General features: G+C 47.7%; 1 protein-coding gene across 2 annotated transcripts in view; it reads left to right on the plus strand.

The window, feature by feature from the left end:
- The first annotated feature begins 481 nt into the window (after nt 1-481).
- The window catches only part of Lmntd1 (lamin tail domain containing 1), a 61,518-nt gene continuing 48,613 nt past the window's right edge, over nt 482-13,386 (plus strand). For both annotated transcript variants that reach the window (XM_055605637.1, XM_055605638.1), the window contains exon 1: nt 482-653. The gene's annotated coding sequence lies outside the window, so the exon portion shown is untranslated. The remainder of the gene's footprint in view (nt 654-13,386) is intronic.

Genomic DNA, 13,386 nt, shown 5'->3' on the forward strand with positions numbered 1-13,386 from the left:
GAAGGAAACAGCTCCTTGGGGACACGCGTGGGGGTATATGTCCCCCTGGCTCTTCCTGCTTTCCCTTCTCATTTCCTGCCTGCTGTCAGGTTTCTTCTCCAGAGTCTGTCCCCCAGGATTTGCCCTGTTACTGACCTGGGAACATGGGGCAAAGCAGCCTTGGACCAGAAGCTCAGAAAGTGTAGCCAGGGCAGAGCCGCTTGACCCTTCTTTCCGGTGTTTGCCGCAAGCAGCGCACCGCTAGCACAATCAACTAAGTGTTGTGACAGCAATTCGGCCTTTTCTTCTGCACAAAAGCGAAATTTAGAAAGGTAAAGAAGCCGTTCTCTCCGTGGAAACCCTGGCTCCTTACCCGGAAGTCAGGCTGTTACTGTTACTATGGCAGCAGCTTCGGCGCCCGGGCGCTGGGGTTCCTCTGGCCGGGCTGATCACCCAATGCCAGAAAACAGAACATGCTGCCGCTGCCTTTGTTTAATTATCTTTCAGCCTGTGTTTTTAAGCTCTTGAGTGGATGTAAAACTAGCTAGGGAGTCGATAAAAGGACTTAGGCTTGGGCGCGGGTGGCCTGCCGACCCTGGGGCACCCCGGGCTTGGCCAGCTGCCCTCCGGCTTCTGCTTGCTTTCCGAAGTGGGAGACGCTGGGCTGATAACAGGTGGGTGAAACCGAGCAGTCAACAAGTGGTCGCTGAGAGCGTGCTGGCTAGTGGGGAGCGTCGCCGCAGCAGGCACGCAGGCTTTCGGGCCTGTCACAGCCTGCGATCCTGTGAATGGTAAGCCTAAAAACCAAAACAAACAAACCCAGACACACCTACACACCGAGCTGATGGCGTAGCCGCTACGGAAAAGTAAAACATTGTAAGAAAGTTATAGACAATTTTGTGAAAGAATGAAGAAATAATGAAGATTTAAAATATTCAAGATACCGTATATTCCTTCATGTATGTTTTTAGCTTCTTTGTCAAAAAACAGGCCATGTGTAAGAGTGGAGGCTTATGTCTGGGTTTCAGTTTTATTCTACTGATCAACGTACCTGCTTTTACACCAGTCCTGTTTGTTTTTTTTTTTTTTTTTTAACCGATATAGCTCTGTGGTTTAACTTGAAATCTGGGGTGTTAATGCATTCACCAATGGTTTTTATCATTCAGGATTATTTTGGATATCCTAAGTGTTTCCTGTTTCCATAATGAATTTTGAGATTAGTTTTTCAATTTCTATGAAATTTTTATAAGGATTGCATTGAGTCTGTAAATTATTTTGGTAGGAGAACTGTTCTCACAGAGTCAGTCTTGCCACTCCATGAGCATGGTATGTCTATCTTCAATTTTGTTCTCCAGTATCGTAAAGTAGTCATTGTACATGTCCGTCACTTTATTGTTTAGGTTTATTGTGAGATTTTTTGAGGCTATTAAAAAAGGTACTGTTTCCCCAACATATTTCTCAGTGAGTTTGCCACTGGTATATAAGAAAGCTGCTGATTTGTGTGTGAGCTTTGTTTCCCTGGCCTTTGTCTGTCAGCTGTGGAAGCTTTCTAGTGGAGTCTTGATGGCTTTTAACTTATGTAGTCATCTCATCTGCAAATATGGATACTTTTACTTCCTCCTTTCACCCCCTTCTTCTTGCCTTTTTGGTCTAGCTGAGACTTGAAGCACAACGTTGAACAGGGGTGGAAAGCGTGGACCTCTGCTTTGTTCCTGATTTTAGTGGAAAGTGCTTCACATTTGTTCCATTTTATATGATGTTGGCTATGGTTTGGTTTTTGGGTTTCTTTTTGTTTATGGTCTCTATTATGTTGGAATATGTTCCCTGTATCACAACATTCCTCCATTCCTCAGGACTTCTAGCATTATGAGATGCTGGAATTTTTTGTTTGTTTGTTTTGCCAAAGGACTTTTCTGCATCTAATGAGAAAATGAAATGATTTCTGTCCTTGAGTCTTTTTTGTGGTGTTTTGCACTTATCAGTTTACATACAAAGAATCATCCCTGTGACTCCGGATGAAGCCAGCTTCATTGCAGTGGGTAACATTTTGGATGTATCCTTGAATTTGATGGGCAACTCTTGAGAAACTTTGTGTCTACGTTCATCAGGAAGAATGTTATTGTTGGGCCTTTACCTGGGTTTGGCTTTAGGGTGATGATGGCATGGTAAAGATAACCATCTGTGAATCCTGCAGCTGTAATCATGGCCTAGCATGAGATGCCGGCTGGTGCTATAATGCGTGAATATCAAGGGGGTAACCAGCCACTTTTTCATTAGGTTTAAAGGCCACGATAGAAGGAGGAACTCCCTTCTAGTACAGATAACTGGGCCAAAGTTGGTGGCTGAATGGTCATAAGCCCCAGGGGAGAACTGAATGCCATGATTCTGTTAAATGGACATAGTACAAAATTGTTCTCTAAGTCTTCATGTTTATATCTATGGATTAGCGTTTCTTGCAGCCTTATGAAATAACCTTCCTTTTACAGTTAGATGTGAATCAGTCCAGAGATTCACAGCTGGTCAGTGTATAGACAATAATAGACTGTGGAGTACAAATCTTAAAATGAGACATCTGTGTCACCCTCCCTCAGGCTCAGGGATCATGGCGCAAGAGCGGCAGAAAAAGTAAAGCCAGGAGTCATGGATATCTGTAGGAAAACGTCATTTTCTGGGCCTGACAGGGCTTTTGCACATACAAACCCAGGGTGACTGGGCTGCATGCTCAGGCCTGCATAGGACGCAGCAGCCAGCAGGACCCGGGAGAGGCTCACGGAGTCCCACTTCTAGCTGAGGAGCTACTGGCAACTGAAGCCTTCTCCCTGCGGGACAGAAAATAGGCTTTCCATGCACATTCAGGCAGCACTAGTAACCTTTTAAGTTTTAAAACAGAACACATGAATCTGGAAGAGAAGAGTTGGGAGGGATGGGAGCTGGATTCAATCAAAATGTTATATGCAGGTATAAAATTATCCAACTATTAAAAAAAAAACAACTTAAAGAAAATCCTAACAGTTTGCCTTATAGCCAGGCTCAGTTGAGCTCTGCTCCATCCCTCCCCTCTTTACCCTCCTCTCCCCTTCCTACTCCTCTCCTTCCCCCTTCCTTCTTCTTTCCTCCCTGCCCTGCCCCTCCCCTGCACTCTCTTTTCCTTCCCTCCTCTCCTCTTTTTCAGAAAGGGTCCCTTTCATCCAGGATGACCAGCAAAGTCACTACATTTTCAAGGATGACTTCGAATTCCTGAGCCCTTTGCTTTTACCTCCTGAATTCTGGACTTACAGATTTGTACCATTGTCCCCAGTTTATATGGTGCTGGACATTGAACCCAGAGGTCTAATGCAAGCACTGCCCCAACCAAAGTTAATATCCAGACTGCATTAATGATGATGATGGTGGTGGTGGAATGAACAGAAAGCCTTCCATTTGGGCAGGCAGAGGGCTCATTATAAAGTGGCAAGGGTCACCAGGTTCAGAGCTGAAAGTGCTGCAGAACTTTAATGATGCCAATCAAACTTGAGTGGACTTCAGACCTCTCTTGCATTCTCTACAATTTCTCAAGAACACTTAGGGCACTGAGGTGGGATCTGCAGCGACCCTCTGATGCTCATGCATCAGGCTTAGTCCTCTGCATGGAGCATCTGAGCCATGAGGCCTGGAGGGAAGTCTCCCAGGCACCCAGCATTTTCCTGATGGGATCATGGGATCCAGCTCCCCGCCCATACACACACACACTCACACACACCAGCTCCACTGTGCTTCCCTCACCCCAACTACCCTGCTATAGTTTCGGGCCCCAAGCAATGGGTTCACCAGACCATGGACTAAACCCTCAAAACTTGGAGCCAAATAAACCTTTCCTCTCTATATGCTCATTGTCTTGTGTTTAAAATAGCAATGGAATACTGGCTAAGAGCATGGCCCAGCTTTCCCCCTGGCTTACAGTCTCCCAGGGCGAGCTCCTTTGTGGCACTCATGCCCTCAGTGCTGGAAGGACATCCAGAGGGACTTGGTAAGAATCCACTTAGGTATTGTCAGAAGGCAGCACTCTCCAACTGCTGAGAGGAGACAGAGGGCTGGAATTTGTCTGCATCAAAGGAACCTTCAAAACAGGCTGCTATGGGACTGAGAACACTGGACCAGGGCCTCATAGGCCTGCCTTCCTGCCAAGACTCTCCTGGCCACAGATGACAGCAGCACACGCCCTGGGCCACCCACCACGGCAGTTCTGCTCCGTCCAGACTGTGCTCAGTCTTCATAGTCCTGTAAAGAGCCTGGCACCCTTGTAGGCTTCACCGGCCTGAGGGTTGCTGTTGATGGTGTATCATGGCGGCTTGCTGCTGCTGCTTCCTTTTCTTCAGCTGCTGCTGCCATTGGGTGGTGTGTGTGTGTGTGTGTGTGTGTGTGTGTGTGTGTGTGTGTGTTAGAGTTGTGATTGTAATTCAATAACTTGCTTTATTTGAAGTTTGTGTTTTACATATGGGTCTAAGGGACTTTAAATGTTATAAGATGTAGGTTCTAAAAATTGCTTTGGTTGAATAAAGCATAGAACATTCAAATCCTGAGAAATACAGGTTTATACTTTTAATTTCTAAGAGCTACAAACTCTTTAGCTCTCCTGTAAAGTTTTAAATTTTACTACTGTTTTTGTTTGTTTGTTTCATTTAGTTTTAAGTATTTTTTCGTTTTCAAGCTATTAGGCTTATTTCCTGTTGTTTTCTAATTAATTTACACGTAGCTGGAATTTCATGTCTCAGGGACCCCAGGACCTCATCACAATGAACAGATGGGAAAAAGGAGGCTGCTACCTGTTCTGATAAAACACAAAATAGCAGCAAAAGAAAACACACAGAGAAAAAATCAGCCAGACCCCTCCCATTAGGCATGCTGACCCCCAGCCCCTGCCCAGACTGCTCTCCGCTCAGGTCCTTCATGCCTCCACTTCTTCTCTTTTCACCGAATGTTTGTTCTCTTCAGATTCGGAGTGCCCTGGCCATCAGCACTCCACTGCTTGGCCGGAGGCCTCCGGCAGAGACACTTTCTCCCAGCAACAGTGTGCTCATTTCCTTAGGGATAGAGCTGGGTACGCTCGGCGTGCTCAGCAGGCTGGCGTGTCTCCCCTTAAGGATTTCTGTACCTGAGGATGATGTTGAAGGCCTGATCTTCCTGCCTGCCTCTACCTTCCAAGAGCTGGGACTGTGGGCGTGGATGGCCAAGCCTGGCTTGGAGACTTGTTTCTTCTCTTTTTCACTGTGTTACTTCACTAAGTCTTTTGATGAACAGAAAGGATGGTCAGCTTCTCCCTGCAGTGCAGGAACTGTGTCAGCTTCTCCCTGCACTGCAGGAACTGTGTCAGCTTCTCCCTGCAGTGCGGGGGACTGTGTCAGCTTCTCCCTGCAGTGCGGGAACTGTGCGATGCACATCAAACCTCTCACGTTGCCCTGGTTCAACACTCTCCTACCTCTTTCGGCTTCTTTAGTTTCTTCTTAATTTCCAGCCTAGCATGGAGGCAGGCTCCTGTTGTCCTGTGTTTAGTTTGCTTGGATTCCACAGTGCAGGCCTGGGCTGTTTTTTGTTCTTTGTTTTTTTCCTGAGATGCCATTTATTCTGCAGAGAAGCGTGGTCCTGCCTTCCTGTCCTGAAACACGTGTCTGTTTTCCGCACTTGGGTGTGGATGTTGTTTTGTCCAGGTTACCGTGACACGCTGCATACTGTCTCAATTGTTTCTTGCTGTCCTTACCCGTGGTTCTGTTTGCTTAGATGTAAGTCCTGTTGGCCCCTCCTGTGCAAACCTGCAGTGGTGGGCACTTACGGCCAGTGGGTGCTGAAGGGGAGCAGGTCGGCTGCTGGGGTGGCGTGTTCCTGTGATGTCATACCAACAGCTTCTTCCCATCCAGAAGAAGGACTTAAATTCCTTCACCCCAGGAGCTTCGTAGTGATGGGAGGTTGGCAACAGCTCATGAGGATTTCCCCAGGAGCCTGTCATACAGGTCAGCTGGGCTTATCTCAAACCCAGGGTCTGCAGAGTCTAGGATGACACAGAGGTTAGGGGTTTTGCGAAACGTGCGTATGATTTGCTAAAGCCCTTATCAGGTCTAGCCTCCTCCCTCCGGGTTTTGGGATTTTCAGAAGTGGTTAATTAAAAAACAGGTCTCCCAGGAACCTATTCCATTTGGGGAGGAGGGCTATAAGGGACAGAGCAAAGGAGCCTATTCCATTTGGGGAGGAGGGCTATAAGGGACAGAGCAAAGGAGCCTACTCCATTTGGGGAGGAGGGCTATAAGGGACAGAGCAAAGGAGCCTATTCCATTTGGGGAGGAGGGCTATACGGGACAGAGCAAAGGAGCCTACTCCATTTGGGGAGGAGGGCTATACGGGACAGAGCAAAGGGCCGTGCGGGTCAAGTGCTCCTGACTGAGCCTGTGGGCAAGACAATCGGAAGAGCTCTTCTGCTCATCAAGGGCTGCCTTCCCTAGGGCACTGGACTTCTGGGGCTCCACCCGGCCATTTTGAAACATCCCAAGGAAAGACAGAGCACACAGGCAGGCCCCAGATGTGGGTGTCTCTTTAAGGTTAGTATATACGAAGCTAAGAGGGTGGTATGGAAGAGTGGGCAGGGAGGCCTGTGCTGCATGCCCTAGAACCATGGAAGCCTGCAAAGGGTGGTCTTCCTTAGGAGCTCTTGGTAAGGTCTGGCTACTGCCGTGGCCAGCCAAGCCCTCCCATTACTGGCTAGCAGGGGCTGGGATAGTTTTGGCTGCTACTGGGTAGGACTGAGACAGGGAGAAGAAAATCATGAATTGTCCACAGTAGCATCCAACAAATGGTTAGTTAAAAAACCTGCACCAGAAGGCTTTTGGCGTAGGTTTCTAAGGAAAAGAAGTGAAAAATGCAGCATTTTGTTTAGTTGCCAGCACTTCCTGAGCAGGTATGGGGCAGAGAGGTGTGCTAACCAGCCCTTAGTCAGCCCTGGTGTGGGCTGCAGTGGAAACAGGATGGACCCGCTGAGCCTGCTCTGCAGGGTCCACTGCCCAGCGGGTGAAATGGGGGGGGGGGTCGGTGTTAGCCTTTCTACTTTGATTCCATCCCCTCAGGCCCTTAGCAAGTCACCATGACAGGTGACCTACCCAAGTGCCATTGTCACTCACCTGGCCTGACCTTTCCCACACCTGCTTGGCCCCGAGCTAAGGAAGTTTTCCCATAGCCAGGGCCCAGCTGTGTTCTGGGTACTCGGGCTTGATCAGGGTGGCCTGTGGGCTTCTGTCCTTGCTGACCGGCAGCAGCCTGGGAACATGAAGTCAGAAGAGGCGATTTGCCTTCACCCGGCCTTGTCCTCCTCAGCTGGCACCTTCTGCAGTCACAGATGGGCTTAGAGGCTTGCCCAGAGGGACCAGCCGGCCCTTCGTGGAGCCACAGTGGGAATACAGGATGGTCCAGGTTGGCATGCTCTGCCTGGGCCACTCACTGCCTCTTCCTGCCCCTCAGAGCAGACAGGGAAAAGCTGTGCCTCTCCTCTTCGTGCTGTGTCTGCACAGGCTTGGAATTGCTTGTGCAGACAGGAAAGGGAGATGCTGAGCTCTGGGCTGACCTCTCCGAAGTCCCGAGTGCCCAGGCCCTTCCTGTGCGGTGGTGTTTATGCCTCACATACCTGCTAAACTCTTGGCTCTCTCACCTCTGCTCTCCCCACCAGTGACTCACATGCTGAGTCTTTAACCCCTGGGGCTGTATGTGAAGCTAGGACCTTAAACAAAGCTTTTAAATATAAATGAGGTTGTGATCCAAAACTGGAGGGCACGCCTGTGAAGGATTTCTGCTTAGTTCAAAGTAGGAAGAGCAACATCTAATCTGTCTTTGAGGCAGGACACACGCCTTTAGTCCTGGCCACACCGTCTGCTGGAAGGACTTGGAAAAAAAGAAGCTTTTGCTCTCTTCCTGCCTTGCTCTGCCTTGCTAGCATGCCCATTCCTTTACTTCTTCGGGATTTCAGCCTATACTGAAGACCAGCTGAGACAGATAGTTGACTGAGCAACTGCTGGATTCTTGGGCTTCTCACTCACAGCCAGTCATTGTTGGATTAGCTGTGCTACAGCCTGTATGTGTGTGTGCATACACACATGTATGTATGCACACGCACATACGCACACACACACACACACATATATGTATAGAGAGAGAGAGAGGAGAGAGAGACAGAGAGAGTCACCTGACTAAGACACCTTATAAGGAGTGGAAGAGACCTCGGAGATGAGCTTTCAGTGGGAAAATCGGATAAGAAGCAAGAAAAGGCGGCTGCCTGCAAGCTGGGGAGAGGTGCTTTGCCTGCAAACTCCCCTGCCACCCTGACCTTGGACTCCCAGCCTGAAACTATGAGGAAAGGAATCCATGCTCGGTCACAGTAGCTCCTGGGAACTCACACCGCAGCCGGCAGCTTGGTTGCCGTGCTGGGCCTGCCCCCTGCCTCGTGGGCATGCTCAGCTTGGTGCTTTGCCTGTGGTCACTCAGCATAGGTCATTCAGCTCTTGTGGCCTCAGAGGGCAGGGCTCACTGCCCGGAACGCTGCCTCCTGGAGCTTTGGATCTCTGCAGTGTCTAGGGTTGACTAAACCTTGATTTACCCAGACTATTTTGAATTGTGTTTGTGGGTGTCAACTTGAAAAGAAAAACACAGCTCTTGCCTTAAAGGGAATAAGCAATAGTTTATTCTGGAGCCGATTTAAGTGACCATGGCCCAAGAATACAAATTTAGGTTACCCTAAATTCCATGTTCCAACGTAGAAGCAGTGTCATGAGGTTGTACAAAACAAAGAATGCCAAAAATCGAGGAAAATTTAAAATATATTGGTAGGTAAAGTGGAGAGGTTGTTACAGCAAGATGGAGGCAGCTTTTCTGTAGACCCCTGAGACTGCCTGATGACCGTCTTAGCTTTAGGTCAGCTGAGGCCAGTGCTGTGCTAGGTCAATGGATTCCAAGGGTGTTGTGTGCCACTCACAGGGTGCCAGTTCTACCACAGGTGAGCAAAGCGTGGCTGTCCTGGGTGCTCCAGCTTGAGAGGAGGCAATTAGCTCTGGCCTTCTGGCCTCTGCATACCACTGTAGTTTTAGTCAGTAATTCGGTCTTTGCGGGGCGGCATTTTGTAGGAATTCTTGTCCACATGGGAGGCCAGAGCCATAGCTGAGCAGCACAAATTGGATTAGATTAGTAATATTTACAAAATAAAAATAAAAAGGGCAACAGTAGGAATATTTGGAGTGGGGAGAGTTATGGAGAAGAGTAAGGCACATATACTCATATGTGGAGACGGAGCCTTCTGCTCCCCTCTTGTCTGGTAGCACTGAACCCAGGGCCTCCGTCTCCTGGATGAGCACTCTCCCCTGAGCTCTCCCCGAACCTTCTGTTCACATTTGATTTTGATGCAGACTCTCACAAAGCTGCTAAGCTGGCCTTAAACTCCCTTTCTTAGCCTGAAGCCTTGAGCTTGTGATCCTCCTGCCTGAGCCTCGGGGGTAGCCAGGAGAAAAGTCTGTCCCACCAGGCCTAGCTGGAACTAAAAGTGGACAGTGGGCAAGAGCTGCTCAGCTATCGCTCAGTAAGTGAGCTAGAGAGCAGCGCTCACATGCAGAGGGTGATCTACCATTTCAGCCCTCCAGCTGCCAGTCCTCACGATGCCTGGAGGCTCTCTATCTCCCCTGTCCCCAGTCTCTGTGCTCCAGTCCCACTGCAGAGAAACCGGAACGAGGCATAGGCCTGGGGCCTGCCACTTTTCAGTAGAGTGACATACTCATGGACCAACTGTGTAGAGACAAAGGAAAACAGAGAGAGAAAAAATTAAAAAAAAAAAAAAGGAGGGCATAAAGGTATCTTTAAACCAAACAGTAACATTGATATAAAATAAAGTACCTTCTAAAATGCCCAGCAGAACCAATCCCAATTCTTCTCCCTCTTCCTCAACCCACACAGGTCTGCCCTCTCAGCAGGGCCCTGGGTCCCTTCCTTTCCACGCTCTTTTTATTTTTTATTTATTTTTTATTTTTTTATTTATTACAATTTATTCACTTTGTATCCCAGCTGTAGCCCCCTCCCTCATCCTCTCCCAATCCCACCCTCCCTCCCTTATCTCCTATGTCCCTCCCCAAGTCCACTGATAGGGGAGGTCTTCCTCCCCTTCCCTCTCGCCTAGCCTATCAGGTTTCATCAAGGACTGGCTGCATTGTCCTCCTCTGTGGCCTGATAAGGGCGCTCCCCTTGTCCCTCCTCAGGGGGCATGAGCCAGCCACTGAGTTCATGTCAGAGGCAGTCCTTGTTCTCCTTACCTGTTCCCCTTACTAGGGTACCCACTTGGAGACTGAGATGCCATGGGCTACATCTGAGCAGGGGTTCTAGGTTATCTCCATGAATGGTCCTTGGTTGGAGTATCAGTCTCAGAAAAGTCCCCTGTGCTCAGATTTTTTGGTTCTGTTGCTCTCCTTGTGGAGCTCCTGTTCCCTTCAGGTCTTTCTATCTCCCCCTTCTTTCATAAGATTCCATGCACTCTGCCCAAAATTTGGCTATGAGTCTCAGCATCTGCTTTAAACTCTGCTGGGTAGAGTCTTTGAGGCCTTCTGTGGTGGGCTGTCTATTCCCTGCTTTCTCCTACTTTTCATGTCCTTCCTGTTTGCCCTTCTGAATGAGGATTGATCATCTTTCCCAGGGCCATCGTCCTTGCTAAGCTTCTTTAGGTGTACATATTTTAGTATGTTTATCCTAAATTATATGTCTAATATCCACTTATGACTGAGTATATACCATTCGTGTCTTTCTGCTTCTAGGTTACCTCACTCAGGATGGTCTTTTCTATTTCCTACCATTTAACTATAAATTTCATGATTTCCTTGCTATTAATTGCTGCGTAGCATTCCATTGTGTAAATGTACCAAATTTTATGTAACACATGCAGGAAGGGATGTGGAGAAAGGGGAACCCTCCTCCATTGCTAGTAGGAATGTAAATTTGTACAACCACTTTGGAAGTCAATCTGGTGCTTTCTCAGACAATTAGGAATAGTGCTTCCACAAGATCCAGCTATACCACTCCTAGGCATATATCCAAAATATACAAAAGTAAACAACAAGGACATTTACTCAACCATATTCATAGCTTTATTTGTAGTTGCCAGAATCTGGAAACAACCCCGATGTTTCTCCACATACTTTTTCTTCCACCCTTGATGAACATTACATACTCAATTCCAGAGAAAAACTTGTGCCGGTTAAAGTTCCAAAGGTCTTTTCAAAGGCAACAGTAAAACCTGTAGTGTGTTTTTACCACCAATTTTCTTATCACAGCTCATCTCCTTAAATCTTGATGGCTCACACAGACTTCTCTGTCCTTCCAGAAAGCAGTTCCCTGAGTCTGGAATCCTATCGTTCCTGCAGAGTAGAATGTCTGGCAGTTGAGGTGGCCTGGTCTCCAACAGGTGACAGGCAGCTGTCTGTGGCTGGGAATTCAGCATGTCAGAGCTGTGGCCGGAAAGCACAAGGAGGCAGGAGCAGTTCAGGCTGTAGGACTTGAGTGTACACCATCTTATATTTTTATCGGCAATAAAATTGTGTTTCTGGGCCTCGAGAGATGATTGTGTGCTTTAGACCACAATGTTGCTCTTGCAGAGCACCAGGGTTTGGTTCTCAGTGCCCACATCAGTCAGCCACATCCCACCACACACATACATGCGCACACACACACACACACACACACACACATACACACACACACACACACACGTGACTAAAAGTAAGAATAAGTTACTCAATAAAGCATCCTACAATGCCTGTCGTCCCAGCACTCAGGAGGCCGAAGCAGAGAGAGCGACACAAGTTTGAGGGCTGCCTGAACTACACAGTGAGGTCAGCAAGGAATAACTATCAATATCCTGATTAAAAACAGTAATAGTAACAATCATAATAATAATGCCACAAGGAGACATCCAACAGTTAGTGTTAGTAGTCCTTTAAGAAATATCTGTCACCTTTTGAAAGCTTCACACATTAGAGGCTTGATTTTTTTTCCAGTACATTAACCTGATTGCTCCCTTGGGAGCTAATGACCCCCTTTGCTGCTTTGTCTGAGACACCTGACTCAGTCAGCACTGAGTGGGGGAGGGGATTTTTACTCACTCATGCACAGCGCCTTGTGAATCATAGTTCAAAATTAAGTGCAATTTCCAATTTCAAGATGTGTGTTTTAAAATCAAAGCAATCTAGCATGCTGTAAGCATTTCTTAAACGTCCAATGTTTGCTGAACTCTGTGAAGGTGACCAGTGCCTGCATTGCTGGCTTTCATGGGGTTCAGCTGGCAGTCTGCATAGAAGGGCTTGTGCAGGACCAGCCACGTAGGACCAGCCCTGTAGGACCAGCCATCGGCGTTCTCTGAATGTGCCCTTCGTTCTCATGCCAAGCATCATGGTGTAAGGTGAAGGATCTTATTCCATTAAGAAATCAGTGTTAGATGGGCTATGGCTGACTCCTTTTTCTGTTATCGTTACTTGTGGGTTGGATTTCCTTTTACCTCCAAAGACACAGTTGACTTCTTGGCTGATGGAAAATGCGAAACATCTTCTGGCTTAAGACTAACCATCCATGAAAAGATGACTCATTGCTTCCATCGTCATATAGACTCTGGAAGTGAAGAGAGGCAAGGAACCTAAGAAGGAAACTCACTCATTTCCCTTGTAAGACAGGCAAGCAAAGGAAAGCCTGAGATGGACGAAGTCATTTGCTGGGGCCTGTTTCCCCGCTGTCAGTGAGTGGCTAAGCAAGAAAAAGGAAGTAGCCGGGGAAAGACTAACTCTGTGGGGTGTGGGGTCCCAGACACATCTTGTGAGGAGATTAATGAAGAGTTAGAGACAACAAAATAACACAGAAGGACACAAATAAGCAGGAAAACTTTATCCCCGTTAGTTGATGTTCTTTAATGTATATGGTCCTGTGAGTATACTACGTGTATCCAGATGCCGAGGAGGCCAGAGAGGTGTTGGATCCCTGAAAGCTGGAATCCCAGGCGGTTGTGAGCTATACAACGTGTCCTCAGATGGGAGAGGAACAAGCAACTGAATCAAATTTTTTTACAATAAGATATTGTAACATGACACAGTCCAGAGTTGCATTCACTTGGGCCTTACTATGCTGAAAATGATGTAGGAGATACTGAAGGTCCTTCTTTCTGACCATCAAACCATTGTCCTGTAAGAGCAGAAGACTGGGTACATACAGTAAAAACACAGGCGTGCTGAGCACACAACAGTCTGCAGTCTGAGCACAGGCAGTTCTGGCAGTGGTCACTGTGTTACACGGCATGACAGCGTTCGCAGTGGAAAGTGTGCATGTGCACACAGAACCACAGCCTCCGTGCAGGGGAACAGCACAACACAGGAGAGCGCC

Source organism: Psammomys obesus, unplaced genomic scaffold (genome assembly GCF_907164565.1).
Source record: "Psammomys obesus unplaced genomic scaffold, mPsaObe1.curated_primary_1811, whole genome shotgun sequence".
Lineage (NCBI taxonomy): Eukaryota > Metazoa > Chordata > Mammalia > Rodentia > Muridae > Psammomys > Psammomys obesus.